This window comes from Petromyzon marinus, chromosome 8 (genome assembly GCF_048934315.1).
Source record: "Petromyzon marinus isolate PM22_M1 ecotype Great Lakes invasive population chromosome 8, UKy_Petmar_22M1.pri1.0, whole genome shotgun sequence".
Lineage (NCBI taxonomy): Eukaryota > Metazoa > Chordata > Hyperoartia > Petromyzontiformes > Petromyzontidae > Petromyzon > Petromyzon marinus.
Window position 1 is genome coordinate 15,198,644 of NC_133674.1, and position 25,740 is coordinate 15,224,383.

Consider the following 25,740-nt stretch of genomic DNA (forward strand, 5'->3'; position numbering starts at 1 on the left):
TGCTGTTTGATGTCGTATCGTTTATGAATGCCTACCGTTGGTAAATAAGACAGTTATATCACTTTCACTGGAAGGCCAATAAGATGACGATGTTTTTTGTTAATTAGAACACCATATTCTTTGGGTCTTTTGGTAAAGTCACGTAGATAGGTTCAAAGAAAATAAAAAAACATAATTTTTTTTGTTATTTTCTTTGTACCTATCTTTGTGACGTTACCGAAAGACCCAAAGAATATTAATTCCTGCAGTCACGAAAGCTTATAGTCAAGATTTACAACACCATATTTTCAGAGTTCAATCTAGATTTGAAGTTTTCGTGACTGCAGGGATCCATACTCTTTGGTTATTTTGGTAAAGTCACGATGGTATAAAATAAAATTAATTCACGACGTTTTGGGCGCAACACAAGCGTCCGTTATCAGGTGGGACAACCACAGCAAGAAATAGTTGCTGAAGTGGGCAAAAGGGCTGCTGTAACAAGAGGCTATATAGGTAAGAGAGGGGGGGAGGAGCCAGGGAGGAGAGATAAGAGAGGGGGGTGTGGGGTAGGTGGAGTGGAGCGTTGCTAGAGGGATTAGGAAAAGGGCGAACACAGCAAAATGCTGGGAGGGGGGGGGGGGGGTGGGGAAGTGAGCGGGACTGGCAGTGGGAGGCTGAAGAAAGTGGAGATGCGGATATGAAGGCAACACCATAAAGCAGTTAAGGTTTTACCTGGTTAATAACATCCTTCCAATGATTGCTCAATTTATATCCATCTTCTCAGTTGAAGTTATGTCTATGTTTATATATCCGAATGGCTTCATGAACAAACCTTTGATAGTAGCCTGAAGGTTTGCAGAGTAACTTGGTCTCGGAAAAAACAATATCATGAGAGCCCACAGCGTTATAGCAATGGTCAGCCACTGCGGAGGTATTAGTTCTGCCATGTTTCAGATCTGACTTGTGCTCATGAACATGGTCCGAGATATGTCGTTTCGTTTCCCCAATGTAACACCCACCACAGGTGCAACTTAGTTTGTAGACTCCAGGATATTGCATGTCAGGAATGACATCCTTCACAGATGGGATTAGATCACAGATGTTGTGTACTGTACTGAAACGGACCTGGATCTTGTGTTTGTTTAAGATTTTGATTTTGATTTAATTTTATTTTATACCTACGTGACTTTACCGAAAGAACAAAAGAGTATATTTTCAGAGGTAACTCACAACGGCCCCACCAAGTGGAAAAGTCACGAGCCGCCACTGATTGTAACACTCCTCGGCAGGTTTCTTTATTGCAAGGCCCCGCGGGGCCACTGGCGGCCCCTGGTGGCCTTTAGTTGCGGGCCTTTGCGTGCGGCCCCCCTACAATACACAACACGTGAGAACACTCCCTTTGCAGGCGGTGTGGTGACCCCTCAACACTGATGATGTCTCACTGGCGAAAGTGGGCCCGTCTCTGAAAATAAGTGAAGAACACTGGTAAAGAGAGAGCCATCGCTTTCACAATACTGCACTATTCTATCAGTGCCGGATTAAGCTGTGGATGGGGCGGAGTGTGTTTTTGGGTGTAGGGAGATGGGAAGGATGTGTGAGTGATTTGTGTGATGATTGTGATGACGGCGTGAAAATGGGATGATACAGCAGGGAAAGACAGATAGGATGGGGGAAGCTAAGGGGTAAGGGCATTTGGGGGGTGTGGCAATGGGTGAGTGTGGTTTAAGCATGAGGTGGGCCATTTGGAGTCCCAATCGTGCATCATGTGCATATTAGCATTGTGTGTGAGCGCATGTGGTGCCACAGAAACGGAGCCACCCTGCCAGCACTGCTATCCCCTCGCAACCCCCCACACGAACGCACGCACACCCCCTCTAAAAACACATACACCCACGTACGGCCTCGTGGGGGGGTCACCTGGCACCCTGGGTTTTTACCCGAGGGCCCCCTCGTGGGGATGTCCCACGGTTTCCCAGTGCCAGGAGATTGGCCGAATTGCACTGCGGCCCCGTGGATTAACTTAAAATTGTATGGCCATGGCGAGCTCACCGAGCAACTGCAATGAGAACACACCGAACACAGGGGAATAGGGCCGTGGGGAGAGCAAAACACCTAGTGAGATGGCTAAAGCTAAAAACCTCACCCAAGAGTACGGGAGGGAGGACGGACATGGAAACAACGGGTTATGAAGCAAGTGAGAGCAACACGCCAGATAGGCACCCAATTAGCCAGCAGGGTATTGCTCTCTGCCCAGCCTTGCTCGGATCGAAAGGGAGGGCCCGAGTGGCTGGGAGGGCAACACAACTTGATTTTTGAATTGGGAAGAGATAAAAGGAGGGAAGAGGAGAAACGTTGGTCAGTTCTCCTCCAGTCAGCCAGCTACCCAGTCAGACTCCCAGTCACTCGAGTGTCTGAGAGACGCTGGCGAGTGCAGCTACAACTCGACCCAGGCAAAGGCCTCCCGGACCCTCGTCTCTCCGACTCCCATTGCGTCGAAGAGATACCGTCAGTACGTCCGAGGGGCGAGAAACAGCGTAAGGGTCTCCCTAGCGTTTGGATAGAAATAGGTGGGACGCTGCTCGCTGGGTATTTTGCTCCGGGTCACGCAGGGTTTTTCTTCGGGTGAGCCAGTAATAAACTTTAGCACAGCGCAACGAAGCCGTGTGATTTCTGTGTGTGTGGGGAGAGCATAGGGGTGACGTGAGTCCGTGCGTACGTGTGAAGCGCGCGGGTGTTCAATCATAAGATGATCGCTGATGTTCAGGTGCGGGTTTACTCAGCGCATTTTACGCAGTGTGTCCACGTAGTGATGCGCGTTTTATGCAGTGTGTCCGCGTAGCAACGATAACGCTCAGTGGTGCAACGCGCGAATATTGCCATCGATTCCATCGTCGTGTGTCCAGGACTTGCGCTCGCGCATGTACCTACGCTCTTGCCGCCAAGGCGGAGGGAAGCAGCCATGAGTCATGCCCCACAGAAAGGACGTGGATGCGGGGAGGCTGATCACTCGATCAGCGGCAGCCCGGCGGGAAGGAGAGGAAGGAGGAAGGGGGAGGGTTAGGAGGGGAGCATCAGCCCCCACACGCGTGTTACACAATGGCAGCATCTGCACACGGGCATCACAATTTAGCAATGTGCAAGTACCCCTCCATCATGATGCCATGTTGCCAAATCACAAGTAGTTTATAACACACCAAGCCTGTGTTATAAAGCCAAAGTTGGGGCTGCAGATTATAGTTGCGTGTCTGAAAGCGGTCTTGGGTTTCAATTCTTCATCAAGAGGGAGTTGCCAGAACCCTGATAGCAGGACCAATATGGAGAAGAAACGTGCCCCCGCTAGAGCGTCAAATGACTCATCCATTCTAGGAAGTGGGTAAGCATTGGCTGCAGAAATTGTATTAAGACGACGAAAGTCTACACTAAATCTCAAGGACCAATCATGCTTTTTCACGAGCACGATGGGGGCTCCCCATAGGCTGGTGGAAGGGGAGATTATATCTGCGGCTAATATGTCATTAACGGCCAATTTGACATGATCCTTTTCGGCAGGACTCTGCCGAAACGGATTCTGGTGGATAGGGGCGGCGTCACCCGTGTCAATATGGTGACGCAGCAAGTTAGTACACCCAATGTCATACTTGTGTTTGCTGAAGACATCCGAAAATTCAAGCAAAAGAGCGCGCAATTTAGCTCGTTGTTTTTCGGACAGGTCACTGGTTCCGGAACAAAGCGAGTCGAGCAAACCTTCATCATGGCCCGAATGTGGATGCGTGGTAGGAACAGTTCCTACATGCCCTACCACTGGTTCTTCTAAGGGTGCCGGCGTCGCGTGAGCGAGCACGGTCACCTGGGGAACCACGGCCATCTGCAATCCGGCATTAAGAACCATGATGAAGGGGTCCCTGCCACCCTCCACCAAAGTCTGTGCAGCCACCAGATCCAACCCCTTAACCGCGGCGATGGAGGGCCCCAACAAAACACTGTGGTCAGATACACCCACGGTGAAGGGTTTTCGTAACCGGAGAGGCACCAACATTTGTGTGCCTGGCGGCACATGCACCGTCTGAGTAACCAGCGCCTGACCTGTCACGCAGGCTGTATGCAATCTAGTAGGGGAGGGCAGGAACGCCATGCGTCGGCACGAAGGAAGCTCGATGCATCCCTTCGTCCGTCCCTAACAAACATGGAACTGTGAGAGAGAAGACGAGACCAAAAATCGGGCCGGATAATTTGATGTCGCCGATGCAAATTTGTGCCCGGATTTGACAAATTATACCGAGCGATCCCCTGTTGGCCGCAAAACACGGGATGGCGACCGGTTGCAAGGGCCGACATTGAATGGAGAGAATATTATAAATGAGGTCGGATACGATTGTTGCTGATGCCCCTGTATCGACCAGTACGCAAACCTCGACACCCTCGATGGAACCCGTAATGACGAACGAGCCGGCCGATCCAGCAATAACCCTATGGGCCAGCTCGGACCACTGACCAGGTCGGAGCGCCCGCTCGAACCTGACACCACCCAACGATCTGACGCCCGAAATTCGACAACCGTTTGGCACAACGCGGTGAGTCGTGAGTGGTGTGGGTGGGGGCCGAGCATGTGTGGTGCCGCGACTTGCCGGAGGATGCTGTGCCGACTTGGGTGCTTGGATGTTGTCCGCCTGGGGTCCCGATGCGTGCTGTCGTGGAGCCCGGCATCCCAAAGCCACGTGGCCCCGGAGACCACAGTTGTAGCAGGTAACGAGGCCCGCAGCATCCTTCGGTTGTGCCTGCCCCCGCTGGCGCGACGTATGTTGAGGCGGTCGACCACCGGACCTCCATTCCGCGGGTTGAGCAGCCGCGAAGACATCCTCCGGTGAGGGGACATCTGGTGTTCTGCTGGACACCGAAGTCGAAGCGCTGGCGACGAGGGGCGGCTGCCGTTGCAGGAGCAGATGAACGTGGATGTTTCTTGTGGCGCGCAAGTTGTACATGTTCACGTCGTCTGCAGCAAGGACGACAATGCGCAGCTGCTGCGCCAGTGCTAAAAGTTTTTCCATGACCATGGCGTCGATGCCTTCACAGTGACTAAATTAAACCATGGGGAGGATGACAGAGTTAGTGAAAAGTTGTGTTTGGCAGCAGCAACATTAAGCACCCAAGAGCCTTCACTAAGGGACTTACACTTTTGTGAAAGTCGAAAATCGTGTTGTAACGCAGTTTCATATTTTCCATAATACAGGTTTTTTGGGGTTATTGGTTGCGAAAGCCTACATGTTAAGTTTCATATTTGGTAAATTTGCAAATTCCAAAGGGTAACCAGAGAATAGGTGATCTGATAACATTTATTTCTTGAATACACCATCAGATGGTGTACGTTGTTTACTATTTTCAGAGGAATATGCTGGTTGTTACAGGCAAGACCAGTACAAAGTGGAATAAAGCATACCAAAGTAATTTAAAGAAGGGAGGTGCTGTGAATGAACCCTAACACAGTTTTACACGTAAGCTGTCGTGACACATCTGGCTGTCGCCAAATGAAGCTAGTTGAGATGATTGGCGAAACGTCGTACTCAGATTGGAAATGTTGTGGCTTGGCTCTCCATCACACCGGTGTGCTGTACTAGTAACTAATTGGCACGTTCTGTTTACGTAATTTACTAATTGGCTGTGTCGGGTGGTGGCGGCTTTATCGACACATTCATACATTCACGCGATCTAACCCAAAAAACCTGTATAATGGAAAGTAACACGTTTATTTTTTTTAAATAAATAGCGGCTTTTTAGTGTAAAACCCCACTAGGTTGCAAACATGTGCAGATTAAATCGTTGGTCACATTCGTTATTATTAGCCATTGTCTAACAAATGCTGTGGGAAAATAACGAAAGAAAACGTGGGAAAAAAACAAGTGACTAAATTAAACCATGGGGAGGTTGACAAAAGAGTTTGTGAAAAGTTGTTTGACACCACCAACATTCAGCAGTCGATGCAGCCACATCGTCTCGTAAATACTATCGAAAAGATAAAACATTTACTTGTAGTTTTCCCCTCTTCCAATATTGTGCAATATGCTCTTCCTTAATACGCTTGGTATATTTGTTTCTCAGAGGTGACAATCCTCCCAAAAATTGAGTATATAAATGAATAATAACTGAGTGTATCAAATATTTGCTTTGTCATTTTAACTGTGGCATATGTTCAAACTACTGACCCACGAAATATTTACGTATGATGACTTTATGAAGAAACATTGAAAACAAACAGGAATAACGTATCATGGTAGAGTCACTCACACGTTAAGACTGTAAAAACTCCTCCCACACATTGGGCAAGGCTCGGGGAAATGTTAGCCACTGATAAAAAAACTTGCTCTGAGCCCGCCCACATGACATGGATGTACCCTTATAACTACGAGCGAAGTTGACCGTTTGGATCAGACTCGACAAGACTCCCCTCAAAACATCTACTCTGCAGAGCTCCTTCATCTGGTATCAGCAGTTTAACAGATGCCTCGCAACTAAATTGTTCAAATTCCTCTAAATTGTTTAGTCCACTATACCAATAGGGTCTGTAAAAAGCTAAATAGATTATATCCATATTGAAGGTGTTTTGAAAAAAAAAACCTAGCTAAAGATATTAAGGATAGTGTTTATATGCTACATTTATTTTAGAGTCTGCAACATTAATCTTAATCACCTGCTTTTCAATTATTGATAGTGTGCCACAGTGGCGAGATGTTAACTACTACGCCTGGAATACACGAGGTCGTGGGTTTTATCCTGATCGTGATGTCTGTATATTTGGAGTTTGCATGTTTTCCCTATGGTCGTGTGGATTTTTATCCAGGTCCTCCCGTTTTTTTTCCCACACTTAAAAGAATATATTTAGAGCATTTGGCTGCTATACATTTCCACGTCATGATAAGCCACTTCGTTGAGCTTTCATTTGTGGCAAGGTCGCTTCTGAAATATAGCTAAATAGCTCAGTAGGCTTTATCTGGTTAAATAAAAAATAGTTAATTTTAGTTTTACTTACTATGTGCATCGAGAAGTTTGTACCAGTAACCACGGATGGAAAGATAAGAGTCTTCGGGTTTGCCATTACTTAACTGTCAAAGTGTAAAACTGCAGTTTTAAAATGTGATGATAATAAACAAAAAAATGCTCAAAATCTACAGAAAGGTTGATAAAAATACAGATTCTAAATATATTTTAAGGCGCACAAGCTAAAGTCGTACGTCAATAATTTAAACACAATATTTATCTTTGGAGACCAAAGAGACCAAAGAGAAATATTCTGGTATCGTCAAGAGAAGTTTTTTTTAAAGTTACGACGTTTGAAAGACGATGACCAAATCAGGTGGAATGTGCCTTATCTCCTCAGATCTGAGAAATAAAGAAGGTTTGAGCCTGGGTATTATTTGGATGGGTGACAACATGCGTACAACAAATATTAGACACTCAGATGGGACCACATTGTGGGCAAGCAGAGGGCAGTGCAGCAAAATAAATTGTCGTACTTTATTGTGCTTCCACGTCTATGATCCCTGGCTTCACCAACCTACACTGACCAGTGTGGTGAAGTATGGTCAAGCCACCTCCATGGCCTGCACGGCGTGGCGAGGACCTTATCCAGCGGTAGATTAACAAAGGGCTGCACATGCCATTGTACAGTAATTTATTTAGTTTTAAATGCATATTTGTCAAAACAGTGCACATTGTAACTTTTGTGAACTTTAGTGAGAAACTTTAGGTGGGAGACAGTATGACAGAATTTGGCTTTATCTACGTGTTGGTTGCATATTTTGATATTATACAGCCGTGCTAATTTGTCAGCATCACCTGTCTCACGGTTAACAGATGTAGGAGTTCTACCACAGGTAAATGTTCGAATATTTTAACATTTTTGTGCTTTACTTTTTTTCAGGTGAGATAGTCTCAACAACATCGAGTCATGAATATTGCAATGAGCACGCTGTGCCTGATGCTGTTCATCGTTCACGCACAAGGTGAGTTTCTCAGCTGGACATGAATTCTGACAAAATGGGTTTTGTACTTGTTGCTTATGTATGTTGAACTTGTTTGTTGAACTTCTTCCGCACCATACGTAGCCAACCTTGCTAATTGGAGGTGAGGCGGAGGGCAATATATATACGTTGTAGAATATATAGCACACTACCAAAATAAATAACTTGGCTATTGTAGGAACATTTCAAGTCGAGCTTCTGATTCGTAACTGGAACATTTCTTGCCTTTTCATAAACATGTGCACGTTATAAATAGTTGTATTATTTACGTAGTATTGTTTTCCTACATTTATTCTTGAGTCACGATTTCAGTTGTTAACGTCAATTTGCGTGATCATTAGCCATAATCTATCCACTGCTGGATAAAAACATCTCCAAGTTGTTGCCATCTCTTATGGCCTCATGATGTAACAATCCATGTAGATCCTGTACACGAGTTTATTGCATCCATCCATCTGTCTGCATTGGCAATCCCCTTGGGTGTTCTCCCCCATTAGGCTGCCGTTCCATCTTTAGTCCCATTCCTGTCCGATCCCATTTACTTCATAAAAAGTTAATGTTCTCTTATCTACGTGTTGTTGTTCCCTTTTCTTTCTCTAAGTGTAACTGCAAGCATGCATCTCCCCATGCTTCTTTGTACTTTTCAGCCCTTGTTACATTTTGTTTGTAAATGTCCATGTTACACAATCATTTGTCATAGCACTGATGAATGTACACTGATTAAAAACGTGCTTATTTAGCACAATGGTATGGTTTCTAAAAGCACTTCAACCTGTCTTCGTCCATTATAAATTAGGCTGCTTTCAAAAAGAATTCACTGATTGTTAATTCACTGTACAAAGAAGGCTTCTCCCAATCAATATTAGTCAGAGGGATTGTTTGGCCGTAATTCACCATGCTAGTCAGCACAGGGGTTGGGGAGTGCAGAACTTAGCTCCACCCTGCGTGTAATAATACATCAGGATAATGTGTGTGTATGTGTTTTTATATTTTACAGCACAGGATTCAGACAAGCCTCCGCAAAAAGAAAGAATTGATCCAAGTAATACTCACACAGCTTGTGTTTTGTTATTCTCGCCCCATTGCAAAGGGAGTAGGAGTGGTTTGACTCAACGTAAAGCGTAGGGTTGCCGTGATATGACTTTCACGATATACGATCCACAATAATCGCTATTTTGTAAAGTACAGCAATGAGATTTGGTAAAAGTTTTTCGATACATACACTTTTATTTGCACTCAAAAGTAGAAAATACGTAATTTTGACCCCAGAATTAATCAAATTCGATGTGCTGAATAAAAGTTGGTGGTTTCTTTTCGATTTGTTTAATTTGCTTTATGCAAGCCACCCACTTTTATTCAGCATATCAAATTTGATTAATTTCGTGGTAAAAGATACATATTTTCTAATTTTTAGTACAAATTAAAGGGTGTGCATTGAAAAACGTGTTTTTCACCAATTTTTGTTGTTTTAGTCCCATTGTCATTAACTTAATTGAGACTTGAACGTAATTTCTGGTCACTTGCATACAGTAAGCTGATGTAATGTTGAAGTCAAGCAAAGAAATGGAAGTAGCATGCATCTCTCTGTTTATGCATAAGCAAATTGTATATCAGATTTACAGGGGAGAACATGCAAATGCAAATATGCAGGCGTCAGGGTAATGACCTCCTGTATACCAGGCAAGGGAGTTGACATCTCGCCACGACGAGTTGACAATGGTGCGCCATGGACTTCTGGCTCCCCGCATTCACACAGTGGGCTGTCACGTAGGCCCCATTGATGTTCGGAAGCAGCACACACTCCATGATCACACCAGTAGCGGTTTAACTGTAACATACATAGAAAGCTCTTAGCTCTGGCTTGTATACCTTGCTTATGTCACAGTTCGTAAAGTGATCCACATTTTGTTTTACAGATGCTATATTAAGCTTCGTCCAGGAATGTGTGGGAATTTATCTCGTTAAAAATGGTAAGTGAAATCTAAATTTTATCAATCGTATTCCTAATTTAAAGTGCACACAAATATATTGGCGTATAATTCAAATTAATATAAATCCTACATCGCTGCTTGAATGTAATGACACACTGTGGGTGACATGTGTTTTTGTGAGTTAATTATTTGACATGACATTTCGGAAACAAGTATTAACACGAGAAAATAAATGACTATTGTTTATTAGAAAATCATCACAATATCCCAAATCATACTAAAGTTGTAATTTAGGAATGTTTTTTTTTCAAAATACAGTTTAGTATTGCGATCTGTTATATTAACATCATGACAAATAAATATAGAGCATTCTACATAAATTAGTAATCATGCAGTAGCAGATAGATCTTACTCATTGTTTTTTTTCGGTAAAGTCACGTATGTAGAAATACAATAAAATTATATTAAAACAAAAAACAATCATGACGTTTCGATCACAACGCAAGCGATCTTCATCAGGTGTCAAGAACAAATCACGGAGGTAAATACAACAAAAAGATGAGAGACGAGAATTCAACAAACCTGAAAAAACATGTGAAGCACATCCAGTCAGGCCAACAACACAGTTAGACACTTCCTGGCGGACCACGAATTTCAGAAGAGTGTTAAATTTTGTGTTCAACCTTTGGATTGCACATACCAGCATAGATAGAATGAAAAATACGAGGTACACGGTCAGTAGAAATACATTAAACGGCAGCTTAAAAAAGGACCACCTCTTGTAAATACAAAACGACAGCTCAAAAAATCACCACCTCTTGTAAATACAAAACGGCAGCTCAAAAAAGGGCACATTTTACACATAATTACAACGGTAACTTCCCCGTAGGAGTGTGATAATACAGTATTAAAGCTTGCGTGACTTATGTGTAAGATGTGCCCTTTTTTGAGCTGCCGTTTTGTATTTGCAAGAGGTGGTCATTTTTTGAGCTGCCGTTTTGTCTTTACAAGAGGTGGTCCTTTTTTGAGCTGCCGTTTTGTATGTGTAAGATGTGCGTGTTTGAGCTCCCGCTCTCGCTCTGGCCCCTCCCCCCCTCCAACCGTATTTCCTATTTAAGCTTCTGTTCATCCCTCCGGCTCCCCCCCTCTCTCTCTGCCTCCCTGTCCGTCTTTCCTCCCTCCTTACCTCTTGGTGGACTTGTATATGTTTTCTACTGACCATGTACCTCATATTTTTCATTCTATCTATGCTGGTATGTGCAATCCAAAGGTTGAACACGAAATTTAACACTCTTCTGAAATTCGTTGTCCGCCAGGAAGTGTCTAACTGTGTTGTTGGCCTGACTGGATGTGCATCACATTACATTAACTTGCAAATTCCATCCCTAGTCCTGCCCACTTACCCTTGGGTTGTACCCATCACAAACGTATATAACCTTTGGTTACAGTAGCTCACTCGCTATATTTCCTCCTCATTAGTCCGCCTGCTGTATTGTTTCACCTGAAGACGAAGGCTTGTGTTGCTATTGAAACGTCGTGATTTATTAGTTATTTTTCCTATATACGTGACTTTACCGAAAGAACCAAAGAGTATAGAGATATCAAATACTTTTTGTTTTTTTCCCCAGCAGACCTCGCGGACAGTAAGAACTTTGAGTGCACCTCACCTAGATTACTATGCAGTGGCCATGTGCCTCCCCTGAGTCAGTATTTCCCACACCTCCGACGAGCACGGTTGTCTCCGTACGGTGCGAAAGAAGTTCAGCATTTATACATACTGTACAGTAAAAAGGCTACAGCCAATAGGGAAAGATAGTGATAGGGCTGCTACTTGTCCTAGAGTATGTGGCTGCTATAAATGTCCACGTGACAATCCACTTTGTTGAGATATCATTCGTGTTAGGGTCGCTTCTGAGAAAGAGATATATAGCTCAGTGTACCTTACCTACTTAAATAAAAAAATGTAGGTTTTTGTTTTAGGTTTGGCTTTCCCAAGATTGTGCTCTTTTTGAGGAAAATATTCTAGGAAATCTGTAATGATTTGCCGTAGTCAAGGCATGTGTGGGAATTTATAACTTTTTAAAGGGTTAGTGAAATCTTAATTTTACCAATGTATTCCTCATTTAAGGTGCACACAAATATGTAGACGTATATATATAATTAATATAAATCCTACATCGCTGCTTGAATGTAATGACACACTGTTAGTGACAAATGTATTTTTGTGAGTTAATTATTTGACGTGACTTTTAGGAAACAAGTATTAACACGAGAAAATAAATTACTTTTTACTAGAAAATCATTACAATATGCAATATCACAATGAATTTGTAATTTAGGAGTGTTTTTTTCTTCAAAATACAGTTCAGTATTGTGATCTGTTATATTAACATCATGACAAATAAATATAGAGCATTCTACATAAATTACTCATCATGCAATAACAGATATATCTAATATTTTGTTTAATGTTTTCCCCGCAGACCTCGCGAAAAGTAAGAACTTTGAGTGCACCTCACCTAGCTTACTATGCAGTGGCCATGTACCTTCCCTGAGTCAGTTTTTCCCACACCTCTGATTAGCACGGTTGGCTATGTACAGTGCGATAGAAGTTCAACATATATACATACATACTGTACAGTAAAAAGGCCACAGCAAGTAGGGAAAGATAGTGATAGGGCTGCCACCTGTTCTAGAGTATGTGGCTGCAATAAATGTCCACGTGACACGCCACTTTGTTGAGCTATTATTCGTGGCAAGGTCGCTTCTGAGAAAGAGATATATAGCTCAATGGATCTTACCTGTTTAAGTAAACAATTATTTAGGTTTTTGTTTTAGTTTTCCAAAGATTGTCCTCTTTTTGAGTTAACTGTCCTGGGAAATCGTTAATGATTTGCCAGAGTCATCGTTGAGATTCAGTAAATACAAAAAAGAGTGAAATCATGCAAAAGACACACAAACTGAGTAAGGAAGAACCACAAGAAGGGAATACAAGAAAACAAGAAACACGGAAATTAAGTAAACAGTTCCGGGTAGGAGAAGGCGTTAAAATTCCAGATTATGATAAAACTGACAAAGCAAGATAAACTTGGTGAGGAATGGGATTTGAACAACTAGAAGAATGGAACAGACAGTGAAGGTCAGAATCACTGTAGAAAGATGTGAACCAAATCACAAACGAGTGATGAACCACGTCAGTGGTAGAATACAGAGAAAACAGGAAAATGGCAGAAGTGTAAAGTGTACTTTGAGGCTCTATATTGTCAAGAGGGAAGCCAGTCAGACTTGACATAGCAGAAGAGGAAAAGGTGGGACTAAGAAGCCAAGGTTCCTGTTATTCTCAAAAGTGAAAGTCGTCGCAGTAATCAAAGGCATGAAGCCAGCGACGACAGCAGGGTTTGACAGAATGCCTTCAGAAATTATAAAGCGTTTAGGTGCGGAAACAATGTGTGATTTTACTAGATTTTGTGAACTATTCGTATGAGAGAAGGAAATGGAACAACATATTTTAATGAATAAAATTTCCCCAATCCTAAAGAAACCAAATGCAACTATCGTCTCAAAGTTAAACAAATTAGTGTGATACCAGACGTCAATGGTTATGCTAAACATTATTCAATCAAGGATCAAAATCAAGGCAGAGGCATACATTGCAAAGAGCCAATTTATATCAGTTTTTCAGTTTCAGTTGATTTATTTTGGTATAGCCCTGTGAGCCATTCAGCTCTTGAATCGGGTGCAACCACAACAAACAAAAACACGAACAAGAAAAACATCTTAAAGTGACTATGTGATTGTGCAAACAGAAAATCCATGAAAAACAACAGCAAAATATTCCTGAAAAAAGCACCGTACACCAACGCTGTGTGCAAAAAATCCCAGTGGGATGCAAGTCAAACAACAACTACAAGAAAACTTAGATTAAGGCCATCAGTCTAACTCCGTACTACAACAAAACAAACATGTCCAAACCAAAAAACGTTTTCGAAATCACCAAAAAATAAAGCCATAATTGCAACGTAACAGTGATCACAGGGACTGTGACCGAATTTTTACAATAAACTACATAAATAACATGTAACACCAAATCCTAGAGCCATAGCTGGCTGCATGAGTTACTCCACAACAACAAAAGCATCAGTTGGAGTATCAAATCATTCAATGCACCTTTAAGATCAGCACGCTAAATCAAAATACAGATAATACTTTGCAGCGTCATCCGGAGCGAAACATTTTATTTTATGTTACGCCAAAGAAGAGCAGTGGCAGCTAGGGGTGTATAACTCCTCTAGAGCAGTTTTGAGAGAAGATCTCATTGGTAGCGATTCAAGTTGCAGTTTATTGGCAATAGGATGCCAGACCCTGGGGGCATCAATAGCAAAGGCCCTTCCTCCAGTTTTTGTACGGCAATAGGGAATGTGAAGCTGGTAAATGAGCGAAGACCTGAGGTCAAATTTGTTCTTTGAAACAGAGAGGAGATCCAGCAGGTAGTCTGCGGATTTCTTTGTAAGTGCATCGTGAATAAATAAGATCTGGTGCACAAGCCGTCGAGCATTAAGAGATGTTAAGTTTGACCCAATGTAGAGATCATAGTGGTGAGTTCTATATGGGCAGTTCAATGTAAATCTTAAGGCCGAGTGATAGATGGAATCAAGCTTCTTCAGTACAGTACTTGTGGCTGATTTATACACGATGTCACAGTAGTCAAGTAGAGGCGGTATGGTAGCTTTTATCAATTCCAAACGGAACACTGGGGGAAAGCAGTGCTTGTGTCGATACAGAAAACCAATTTTTATTTTTGTCTTTTTACCAATATAATCAATGTGATCTTCAAAATTCAGTTTTGAATCCAGGATGACCCCAAGATACTTATAGATCTTGACTTGCTCTTTTTGATAATTATTTAAGGAATGTAATTGGGGAAAAATAACTTCCTGCTTTAGTCCTGGTGAGAAGCATAGCACCTTGGTTTTGGAGGTATTCAGGACTAGTTTAAGAGCAACTAGCTGATGTTGTAGTTTGTTGAAATCACCCTGTAGCTTAGCAATCACGTCATCCGGAGAGCGACCAGCAGTAATCAGTATCGTGTCATCTGCAAAAAGATTTACCCTCGAATGATCCAGGTCAGTGCCCAAGTCATTGACATGAAGAGAGAACAAAAGGGGGCCGAGGATGGAACCCTGTGGAACCTCTTTTGTTATCTTAACACTGTTTGACCTCCAACCATCTGTGAATACAGTTTGGGTGCGAGAAAAGAGGTAATTGTGTAACCATTTTACTGCGTTTTCGGAAAAACCGAGGCAACTTAGTTTACTTAGCAGGGTGTTGTGGTCTACTGTATCAAAAGCTTTGGACAGGTCTAGAAAAAGACAGGCACAGCACTGCTTATTATCAAGGCTACTGTAAATGTGATTCAGAGAGTCTAATGCGGAAGATGTGGTGCTGTACTTTTTTTTCGGAACCCAGATTGTTTTAGATGTAGTAGATGGTTGGTGGACAGAAAACTGCTAATTTGGTAGGTCAATAATTTTTTAAAAAATGTCATCAACGGGGACAAAATTGAGATAGGTCGGTAGTTATTTGGATCATGTTTAGGGCCCCCTTTGTGAAGTGGACAGACATAGGAATGTTTCCATTCTAGAGGAACTGATGCTTCTTTGATGGACAGGTTGAAAATATGGGCTATAGGTTTGTATATTAGGTGACCAACAGTTAGTAGAGCAAAGACGGGAATACTATCTGCTCCAGTAGAGGAGGACCCTTTGAGGTAGGACAGTTGTTTCAGAACATTACTTTCGTGGATTGGCTGGAGACTAAATTTGTTTAATGTTTGGACAGGGGTGTAGGAATTTGCATGAGAAGGGGTGACTCCCAATACATTATCAAAAAGATTACCGGCTTCAGAAAAATGAAGGTTAAAATTGTCAACTATTTTTTTGGGATCTGAAAAATATTCCCCATTTCGGTTAGATTGTCTGTTTTGGATGCCTTTTCGATACATTTGATTGTTTTCCAGAAAATCCTGGCATTTCCATGTGATTCCAGGAGAGTGGAGGAAAAGTAGGCACTTTTCGCATGCCGTATTTTTTTGACGCATCTATTCCTTAAAATCCTGTATTCTAGCCAGTCATTGACCAAATTACTTTTCTGAGCACATGCCCAAGCCTTGTCCCTAGTTTTCATGAGCTTTGTAATCAAAGGATCAAACCATGGTGGGCGGTTGCCTTTAGTTTTAAATCTAACCAACGGAGCATGTTTGTTAAGAATTTGGAGAAACGTGTACCTGAAGCCGTAGTCACGTTGGAGATATCACAGACCTTGTCACAAGAGAAGCAATTGGAGTGATGGGAATGAACTATCCGTATAGGAGAAGAAAATTACCAACATATTTTAATGAGTTGAATTCATACTAATTCCAAAGAAACCAAATGCAACGAACGTCTCAAAGTTAAAAGCAATTAGTGTGATACCATACGTCAATGGTTATGCTAAACATTTATTTAATAAAGGATCAAAATCAAGGCAGAGGCATACATTGCAAAGGGCCAATTTGTATAGGGAACAATAGAAGCAATTGGAGTGATGAGAATGATCTATATAAGGTGCTTGGAGTTTATCCAAGAAGTTTATGCTTGTTTACTTCAATCATAATATCTTTTTCAATGTAATCAGTAAAATCAGAGTAGACTGGGAAGATAGACGGCTAATTGTGGGCATGTACATGGGTTAAACAGCAACAGTGCAAGTAGTAGTACGGTACAATTTGCCTTAAATACCTGAATAATATATGAAGTCGAATTTTGCACGTTTTAAATATTGTTTCGGTATTAATTATGATTTGTATATATTTTGTATTGACAATTAGTTATTTTAGTTTTAAAATTGATCAAAATTGATGCGATGCACCTTATGATATGGAGATCACGTAACGTGTTTTTTTTTTAAATATCCTTTAACAATAGGGTATACCTGCGAAGTGGGAATGGAGAATCAGAGGAGTACAGTACGTTGTCTCCCTGGACAAGAATCCTGTGTCACTGCATACGTAACTGTTGGTAAGGTGAACCTCACTGTTGTGCTGCCTTCATACAAAGCAATTCTTTTTTGTCTTCTCTGTATATTGAAAGGTATATCACTTGTTCTGATTTCCTTAATATTTTATTCTTTCACGTGTCTGTGTTTTTAAACAGGGGATTACACATTCACTTACAAGAGCTGTGCTTCGGACCTGGATTGTGTCTTTAAAGAACGCATTCGAAAAATGGTACTCAACGATGTGGTAGATAAGTATGAGAATGCTAATGGTTGCATCATAAATAGCTATGAATGCAAGAGCGCCAATATCATCTAAACTAGCAAATTTTCTTATATGTAAATATATAAATGCGTCGTTAAAACCCACCACGCCCCCGTCACAGCCAATTAGTAAGGTTTGTCACGTAAACAGAACATGTTGGAGAGCCAAGCCACAAAATTTACAATCTGAGTACGACGTTTCTCCAGTAATTACAACTAGCTTCATCAAGCGACAGCCACATTCGTGAAGAAGTCCATCTGTTTCGTTCCTTATATAGAGGCGTAGATGTGGTGACCACACTTCTGCCCTCTTGCGCAAAGTGGGGGTGGGGGGGTTAATAAGTCGACGTACATTATGCATGTGCATTATGCGAGCCCTTTGAACTTGTCCTTCCTGTCCATTGCCTGTATAAAATAACCGTAGTTTAACACGTAGGCTTTCGCAACCAATATCCATAATAGAGGTTTTTGGGTTAGATCGTGTAAATATATAATTGTGTCGTTAAAACCCGCCACCATCCGACAGCCAACTAGTAAGGGTTGTCACGTTAACATAACATGCCAATTAAGAAGCGCTGAAAATGAATGGTTACAATTATGCACAAATCAACAGGGCATTGAATATCAAAACCAAATTAAATAACAAGAGGATTGAAACTGCCCAAGTAATAAAACGATCAAAATAAGCTTCAAATGAAGACTGATCAAAATACCGTACATTGCGAAAGTAACTGATAAACTAGCCAGATGTTTGCAAAAACAAAACATCCGAGTCAGATTTGGCACGGTACATAAAATACAGAATTTAATACCTGGTACAAAATATGTATTGCCGAAACTATAAACGGAAGGTGTGTACAGGATTAACTGCACGTGTGGTAAATGTTATGTTGGGCAAACAGGACGAATGATCTATAATGCAACTGTCAGCAGGAGCAGAACACGCGTGCCAACAAGGACACTCAATTGATTTTGATAATGTTGAAATGTTGTGCAAAACTAGCTATTACTGGCCAAGACTAATTAGATAATCTATCTAAATTGAAAGAAATCAAAATAACTTTAACCGTTCGGATAGGTACCGTCTTAGTGCTGCGCGGAAGCGAATAATCAAATACAGTGGTATCTCGGTATACGACCGCTTTGGAATACGTCGAATTTGGTATACGTCGTGTTTTTACGAGAAAAAAATATCTCGGGATACGACGTCTACGACGTCTTGCTTGGGATGCGACGCGCTTGCTCGAACTTGTATGGGTCGGGATGAGTACCCGCGTATACCTCGTTCACGACTGGAACAAAGCAAGAGGGGCGGGGTGGCGTGGGAGGGAGGGGCGGAGGGCGTGGGGGGGAGGGGCGGGGTAGCGTGGGAGGGAGGGGCGGGGGGCGTGAGGGGCTGCCCCCATGGAGGGTGGAGCCCCGGGTTGAGGCGCGCGCGACGTGCGGGGTTGAGGCACGCCACGTGACCAGCGCAGCTGGCAGCAGCGCGGTCACGTGGCTTCTGTATGCATTTTAGTAATTAGTGTCTAAATTATTTTATACAACCTCATTAATGTATAATATGCCATATAAAATATAATTTCTTATACTCTGAAATGGATTATTTCCTTGCCCTTTATTTCTTATGGGAAAAAATTTGTTTGGTATACGTCATTTTCGGTATAAGTCCTCCTACCTTCTGGAACGAATTAATGACGTGTACCGAGGTACCACTGTAATATACTAATTAAATGCATGCCTACAGTGTACTTCAATAGGAATTACCGTTGGTAGGGCTATTTTAATAAACACAATAAACAGGAAGGACAAGTTCAAAGGGCTCGCATAATGCACATGCATAATGTACATTGCCTCAGTAATCCCACCACCCCCACATTGTGCAAGGGTGCAGAAGGGTGGTCAACACATCTATGCCTCTAGATAAGGAACGAAACAGTAAGACTCCTCCGCAAATCTGGCTATCGCCTGATGAAGCTAGTTGCAATTACTGGCAAAACGTCATACTCGGTTTGTAAATGTTGTGGCTTGGCTCTCCAACACACCGGTGTGCTGTACTAGTGACGAATTGGCCACGTTCTGTTTACGTGACAACCCTTACTAGTTGGCTGTGTCGGGTGGTGGCGGGTTTAACGACATATTTATGCAATCTAACCCAAAAACCTCTATTATGGAAAATAACTGTACCAACGGTAATCCTTATTGGAATATAGTGGCCTGTATAGGTATGCATTTAAACAATGTATTATTTGATGATTCGCACTTGAACACATGCAGTTTATGCTGGAGTATATTGAAACTAATTTAGCTTCCACCTCCCGATTGGACGGATGAAGCCCTCTCCAGTTCGCCCGCTGTGCTCTTCCACGCCAGTGGTTGTTGCCACTCCCATTGTGCAGCTTCCTTGAACCAGCGATAAGTCCATTCATGAACTATGAGACAGCGTTATGGGTTTTTTATATTAAAGTGTGTAACAAGGTGTGTGTTTTTTTCATGTTTTTACAGATTGGGAAAATTATGTTAAGAAATTTACGTAATTTAATAATTTGGGAAAATAATGGTGGTTATGAACATGTATGTGTTTTTTTCTGACGTGTGATATTTCTGGAAAATATATAATAAATGTTGCCTTTCAATATTGTGTGGAAACAGTGTTCACGTAGCTTGTAAGTCACCTTTAACGTTTTTTTAAAGCACCTGCATTTCTTCTGCAAATATCGAAACACTTAAGAAACATTTAAACCAGGCGCAGTTCGTTCACGAGAGGTGTTGGGGTGCCGCCCCACCAAGAAGCTGGAGATGAGAAATTACAATAAAAAAATACATTTTTGTAAATAGTTTTGTTGTGTTAAAAAATGAATTACGATGATTTAAATGTGAATTGCCGAATGAAAATCAAATGTTAAGTTCATATTATAAACCGCTGCAACACCATAGCCTGATTTGTGCCCTCGGGGAGCTCTCGGCGCGGCTGTGAAGGCGTCCGAGTGAGAGATTTCCCTTCGTTCGTTGCGATGAGCTTCTCATTTTAGCCACGCCGTTTGAGACCCATTCAGGGCGGTGGAAAGGGTGTCCGTGGCTGCAATGAGATGTCACAACGCGAGGCTGCACCGTGCAAATGTAGTAGGTTATATTCAGGCGCACATTGGAAGCTTGGAGGCAACACTATTTATTAGCTAACACAACAGGTAACACTTAACATTAACAGGACAACGACCATAAGGTGGTAGCCACTGTTCCTAACTTAGTTAACACACGGCGATACTACATTACTGGACCAGGACAGCTCAACACGCTGCCTGGTCCACTAGCGGAGATTGGAGACTGAGGATCGTGGATGGCGGTTTCATTCCCAGAGTTGGCACAACAGCACAGCTCTAGGTCCACACCCCGCTTATAACCACTCCGGCGTGGCCGGCTCTGCCCCAGGCCATGCCCCCAATCCCGATTCTTCGGAAAGACCCAAGCACCCAAGCACGTGACCCCTCTGGGGCCCCTGGCCCCCCTTTATCCGGTCACGTGGCCTGTTGGGTTCACGCAGAGTGTCATGGCCTGATAGGACCTCCTTGACACCCGCCTACAGCCCCCATACCGAGCCAACACAGTAGTATCGTTCTACTACACTACATCACCCCCCCCCCCCCCCCCCCCCCCACCCCGTGTAACACAAAGCCATTCCGGCTGTAACGCAATTGTGAAACAAAGAAAATATAGAAAGGTGTGCCTCCGAACAAGCAACATCAATAATAAATATCGCGGGAACCATGTACACATACCGAGAGGGGGGAAACGGAGAACGCATGGAACGAGGGGAACCAACAACCACATATGTACATCAAAAATAACTGGTAAACCCGCTTACCCCCCAGCACAGCCCACCCATGTGAAAAGTACGAATGCACCGACATGTGAGCGTGACCGTTTGAACAATGGTGTAGGCAATCAACAAGTTGTGAGAGTCATGTACAGGGGCCAGTCTTCGAACAAGTTCGCGGTGGCCGAGCCCCCAGGGGAGGCGAGCATGCTCTCCCTGTAGGTCCTGGGGGAATTTGAAAAAGGCCCATAAAGGGCACGGCCCCTCCCCAGGAGTTGAGCAACAGAAAGAGCAGGAGTAACGGACGGGTGCTCCACTCCCCCCTCCCTCCCCCAGTCCACATCCGGTTAGCACAACCGGCGACTCCAAGGGTGGCAGATGCCGGAATCCTGTGACGAGAAGAAGAAACCAAAACCTCCTGAGGCACAGCACAATGAACACGCGCCTCAGCTCGTCGGACACGACAACCACCCGGTCCCAGAGTAGTGGAGATGAATGTATTCTGCCCGGCGGGAGAAAATAAAAAAAAATACACCGATTCCGACGCGTTGGATGCACAACCAACACCGGTAATGGAACCGAATCCACACACCAACACCACATGGATGGCAGGGTCCTACGCCACCCTGCTACCGTCCCATCCCTTAGGTGGTGATATGGCGAAGACCGAAATGTCTAGCACCCACCTACACACACCAATTAACATTCCGGACGTCTTCCGACATCCCGGGTCGAGAAGTCGTGCTTCAGGGTTGACCCATGTACTGGGGTAAAGAAGCTGTGCTTCAGGGTCGCCCCAGTATCTACATTTTTTACAAAACATATATAAATTCGGCATGATAAAAAAAATCTGCATGCTCTTGCCCAGAAATGGTGGCCACACGCGCGAACCGCATCTCTGCGGTTTTCCCGCGCTCGCATCTCAGCAGCCCTCCCTTGGGGACCACAACGGACATCTCATGTCAGATGTTTGCACCCCCCGCCTTTCAGACGCGCCGCCGCAACCCGTTGCACACGTCGGCCGTATTGGGGGAAATTTAAACCAGTCTCTCTCGCATTGCAGCATTCAGCTGTACCAACCGAGCTGAGGGGACACCGCTCACTCACTCCAACTCGCAACGTAGCCCCTGGCTGTACGTAATCGAGCGGAGAGAGCAACGCCATTTGGCAGCAATGTACAGCCCCACACACCCTTGATCTATATAAAATCTAAGGGGTACCCTCGCACAAAATTTAGTTTTTCTCCTCTTCTCGTTTGTCGTGCAACAATGGACAGGCACCAACCAGTAAGTTCGAAACACACTGAACTCGTCAATCCAAAATCCTCTACAACCTCAACCACGGGATTTCCACACGGCTCAGGCACCCAACTCAAGAGCAAAACCCCATACACTATGGCCCAAATAATCGACGATGTCGTGCAATGCGGGATATGCAGTATATGCAGTATACGCAGTCTGTACATCGTCAACCATTTGGAGCGATGCTCCATACAGTCTGCACATAGCAACACTCACAAAAAATGCCCCATGCAGTCCGCACATAGTCAACAATCACGAGCAAAGCTCCATACAGTCAACACATCGTCAACAATCACAATCAAATCAAATAATAAATTGATAAAATTAAATAACACAATAATATTCTCACGACGTTTCGGCCACAACACAAGCGACCTTCATCAGGTGAAGGGGACGAGACTGTCTGGAGGACAGTCTGGAGGACAGTCTCGTCCTGTTCTCCAGATAGTCTCGTCTTGTCCTCCAGACAGTTTCGTCCCCTTCACCTGATGAAGGCCGCTTGTGTTGTGGCCGAAACGTCGTGAGAATATTATTGTTATTTTATTTTATCAATTTATTATTTTATTCTCATTCTACGTGACTTTACCGAAAGAACCAAAGAAGATGAATCCTTGCAGTCACGAAAGCTTTAAATCGAAATTTAATCGCAATCAAAGTTTCCTACAGTCCACATATCGTCAACAATCGCGACACCGCAACAACAAAAAAACGATGTCACAACGTGAACCATTAAAACGGCAACCCATGGGATATTAACGGGGCTCAGGGCACTCGAACATGACCAAAAAAAATGCCTCAAACAGCCCCCTCAAAAATCATGATCCCGACGCCATAATCAACAAACAATGTTACAACACGGACACCCGCACGGACGCGTCCATCCGCCACTCACACAGCCCAATTAACACGCTCCGCAACATAGCGAGTAAAAAAACACGCAATCGCAACCCGGCGCACGCAAAATGGGTGAAATGACTGCAAGGGCCGGGTATGTCGTGTCACGACTCGCCTGAGAGGCTTGAAGAGCAGAGAATGGCAAGGTGGAAACTTGAGACGCCCTGAAGAATCTTGGATGGTGAGCGCGGCATCCTTTTGCAAGCCGATCCGGCCTCCCGCACTTGAGCAGAAGACGGGGGTATCACCGAGATGGGCGAAGATCCCCCTCCGCAGGTGTTGATATTGGCGGGAATGGCATTTTGGGTGGAACTACATCCTGACCGGCTGCCAAGATGGCGGCCGCGCATGCGGCCAGAGCACCAGCGGCCAGAGCACCAGCGGCGGTGGCGTTTTCTCCCTGCGGCTCCGGCACTCTCTCCTCGACAGCGGCGAAGCAGCGGTGTGATGTCCATCCTGCCGCCCCGCCTGCAGCGCCATCTCTCTCTCTTTCACCGGGGCTGCAATCCCCGGGGCTGTCAGGAGGATGATCATCCTGCTTTCCCCGTCGTATTAAGGCGTCCAGGTGAGTCGTTGTCTTCGTGCGCAAATTGTACTACACTAGGATAACACCTAGCAATTAATTTCCGCAACTTCTGACACGAAATGTAGTGGGTTAAAATTCAGGCGCACACTGGAACCTTGGAGGCAACACTATTTATTATCCAACACAATTAACACTTAACATTAACCGGATAACGACATAGGGTGGTAGCCACCGTTCCTAAACAGGGCTAACATATGGGGATACTACATTACTGGACTAGGACAGCTCAACACGCTGCCTGGTCCACTCGAGGAGACCGAAGACTGAGGATCGTGGACGGTGGCTTCATTCCCAGAGTTGACCCAGCAGTACAGCCCAGCTCTCCATCCACACCCCGCTTATAACCACTCCGGCATGGGCGGCTCTGCCCCAGGCCACGCCCCCATTCCCGATCTTTCGGAAAGACTGAGCACCCAACCACGTGACCCCCCTGGGGCCCCTGGCCCTCCTTTATCCAGTCACGTGTCCTGTTGGGTTCACGGCGAGTGTCACGGCCTGATACGACCTCCGTGACACCCGCCTACAGTCCCCATACCGAACCAACACCGTAGTGTCGTTCTACTACACTACACAAATATACAGTGAGGGAAAAAAGTATTTGATCCCTTGCTGATTTTGTACGTTTGCCCACTGACAAAGAAATTATCAGTCTATAATTTTAATGGTAGGTTTATTTGAACGGTGAGAAACAGAATAACAACAAAAAAATCCAGAAAATGCATGTCAAAAATGTTATTAATTGATTTGCATTTTAATGAGGGAAATAAGTATTTGACCCCTCTGCAAAACATGACTTAGTACTTGGTGGCAAAACCCTTGTTGGCAATCACAGAGGTCAGACGTTTCTTGTAGTTGGCCAGCAGGTTTGCACACATCTTAGGAGGGATTTTGTCCCACTCCTCTTTGCAAATCTTCTTCAAGTCATTAAGGTTTCGAGGCTGACGTTTGGCAACTCGAACCTTCAGCTCCCTCCACAGATTTTCTTTGGGATTAAGGTCTGGAGACTGGCTAGGCCACTCCAGGACCTTAATGAGATTCTTCTTGGGCCACTCCTTTGTTGCCTTGGCCGAGTGTTTTGGGTCATTGTCATGCTGGACTACCCATCTATGACCCATTTTCAATGCCCTGGCTGAGGGAAGGAGGTTCTCACCCAAGATTTGACAGTACATGGCCCTGTCCATCGTCCCTTTCATGCGGTGAAGTTGTCCTGTCCCCTTAGCAGAAAAACACCCCCAAAGCAGAATGTTTCCACCTCCATTTTTGACGGTGGGGATGGTGTTCTTGGGGTCATAGGCAGCATTCCTCCTCCTCCTCCAAACACGGCGAGGTGAGTTGATGCCAAAGAGCTCCATTTTGGTCTCATCTGACCACAACACATTCACCCAGTTGTCCTCTGAATCATTCAGATGTTCATTGGCAAACTTCAGACGGGCATGTTTATGTGCTTTTTTGAGCAGGGGTACCTTGCGGGCGCTGCAGGATTTCAGTCCTTCACGGCGTAGTGTGTTACCAATTGTTTTCTTGGTGACTATGGTCCCAGCTGCCTTGAGATCATTGACAAGATCCTCCCGTGTAGTTCTGGGCTGATTCCTCACCGTTCTCAAGATCATTGCAACTCCACGAGGTGAGATCTTGCATGGAGCCCCAGGCCGAGGGAGATTGACAGTTCTTTTGTGTTTCTTCCATTTGCGAATAATCGCACCAACTGTTGTCACCTTCTCACTAAGCTGCTTGGCAATGGTCTTGTAGCCCATTTCCGCCTTTTGTAGGTCTACAATCTTGTCCCTGACATCCTAGGAGAGCTCTTTGGTCTTGGCCATGGTGGAGAGTTTGGAATATGAATGATTGATTGCTTCTGTGGACAGGTGTCTTTTATACAGGTAACAAGCTGAGAATCGGAGCACTCCCTTTAAGAGTGTGCTCCTAATCT

At 44.1% G+C, this 25,740-nt stretch overlaps 1 long non-coding RNA gene across 1 annotated transcript; it reads left to right on the forward strand.

Annotated features, from left to right (window-relative positions):
• The first annotated feature begins 5,883 nt into the window (after positions 1-5,883).
• On the forward strand, positions 5,884-18,521 carry LOC142924115 (uncharacterized). The gene is made up of 5 exons (XR_012941275.1): positions 5,884-6,453; positions 7,892-7,973; positions 8,989-9,033; positions 9,908-16,977; positions 17,113-18,521. It is a non-coding gene; the product is annotated as an uncharacterized LOC142924115 (long non-coding RNA).
• The last annotated feature ends 7,219 nt before the right edge of the window (positions 18,522-25,740 follow it).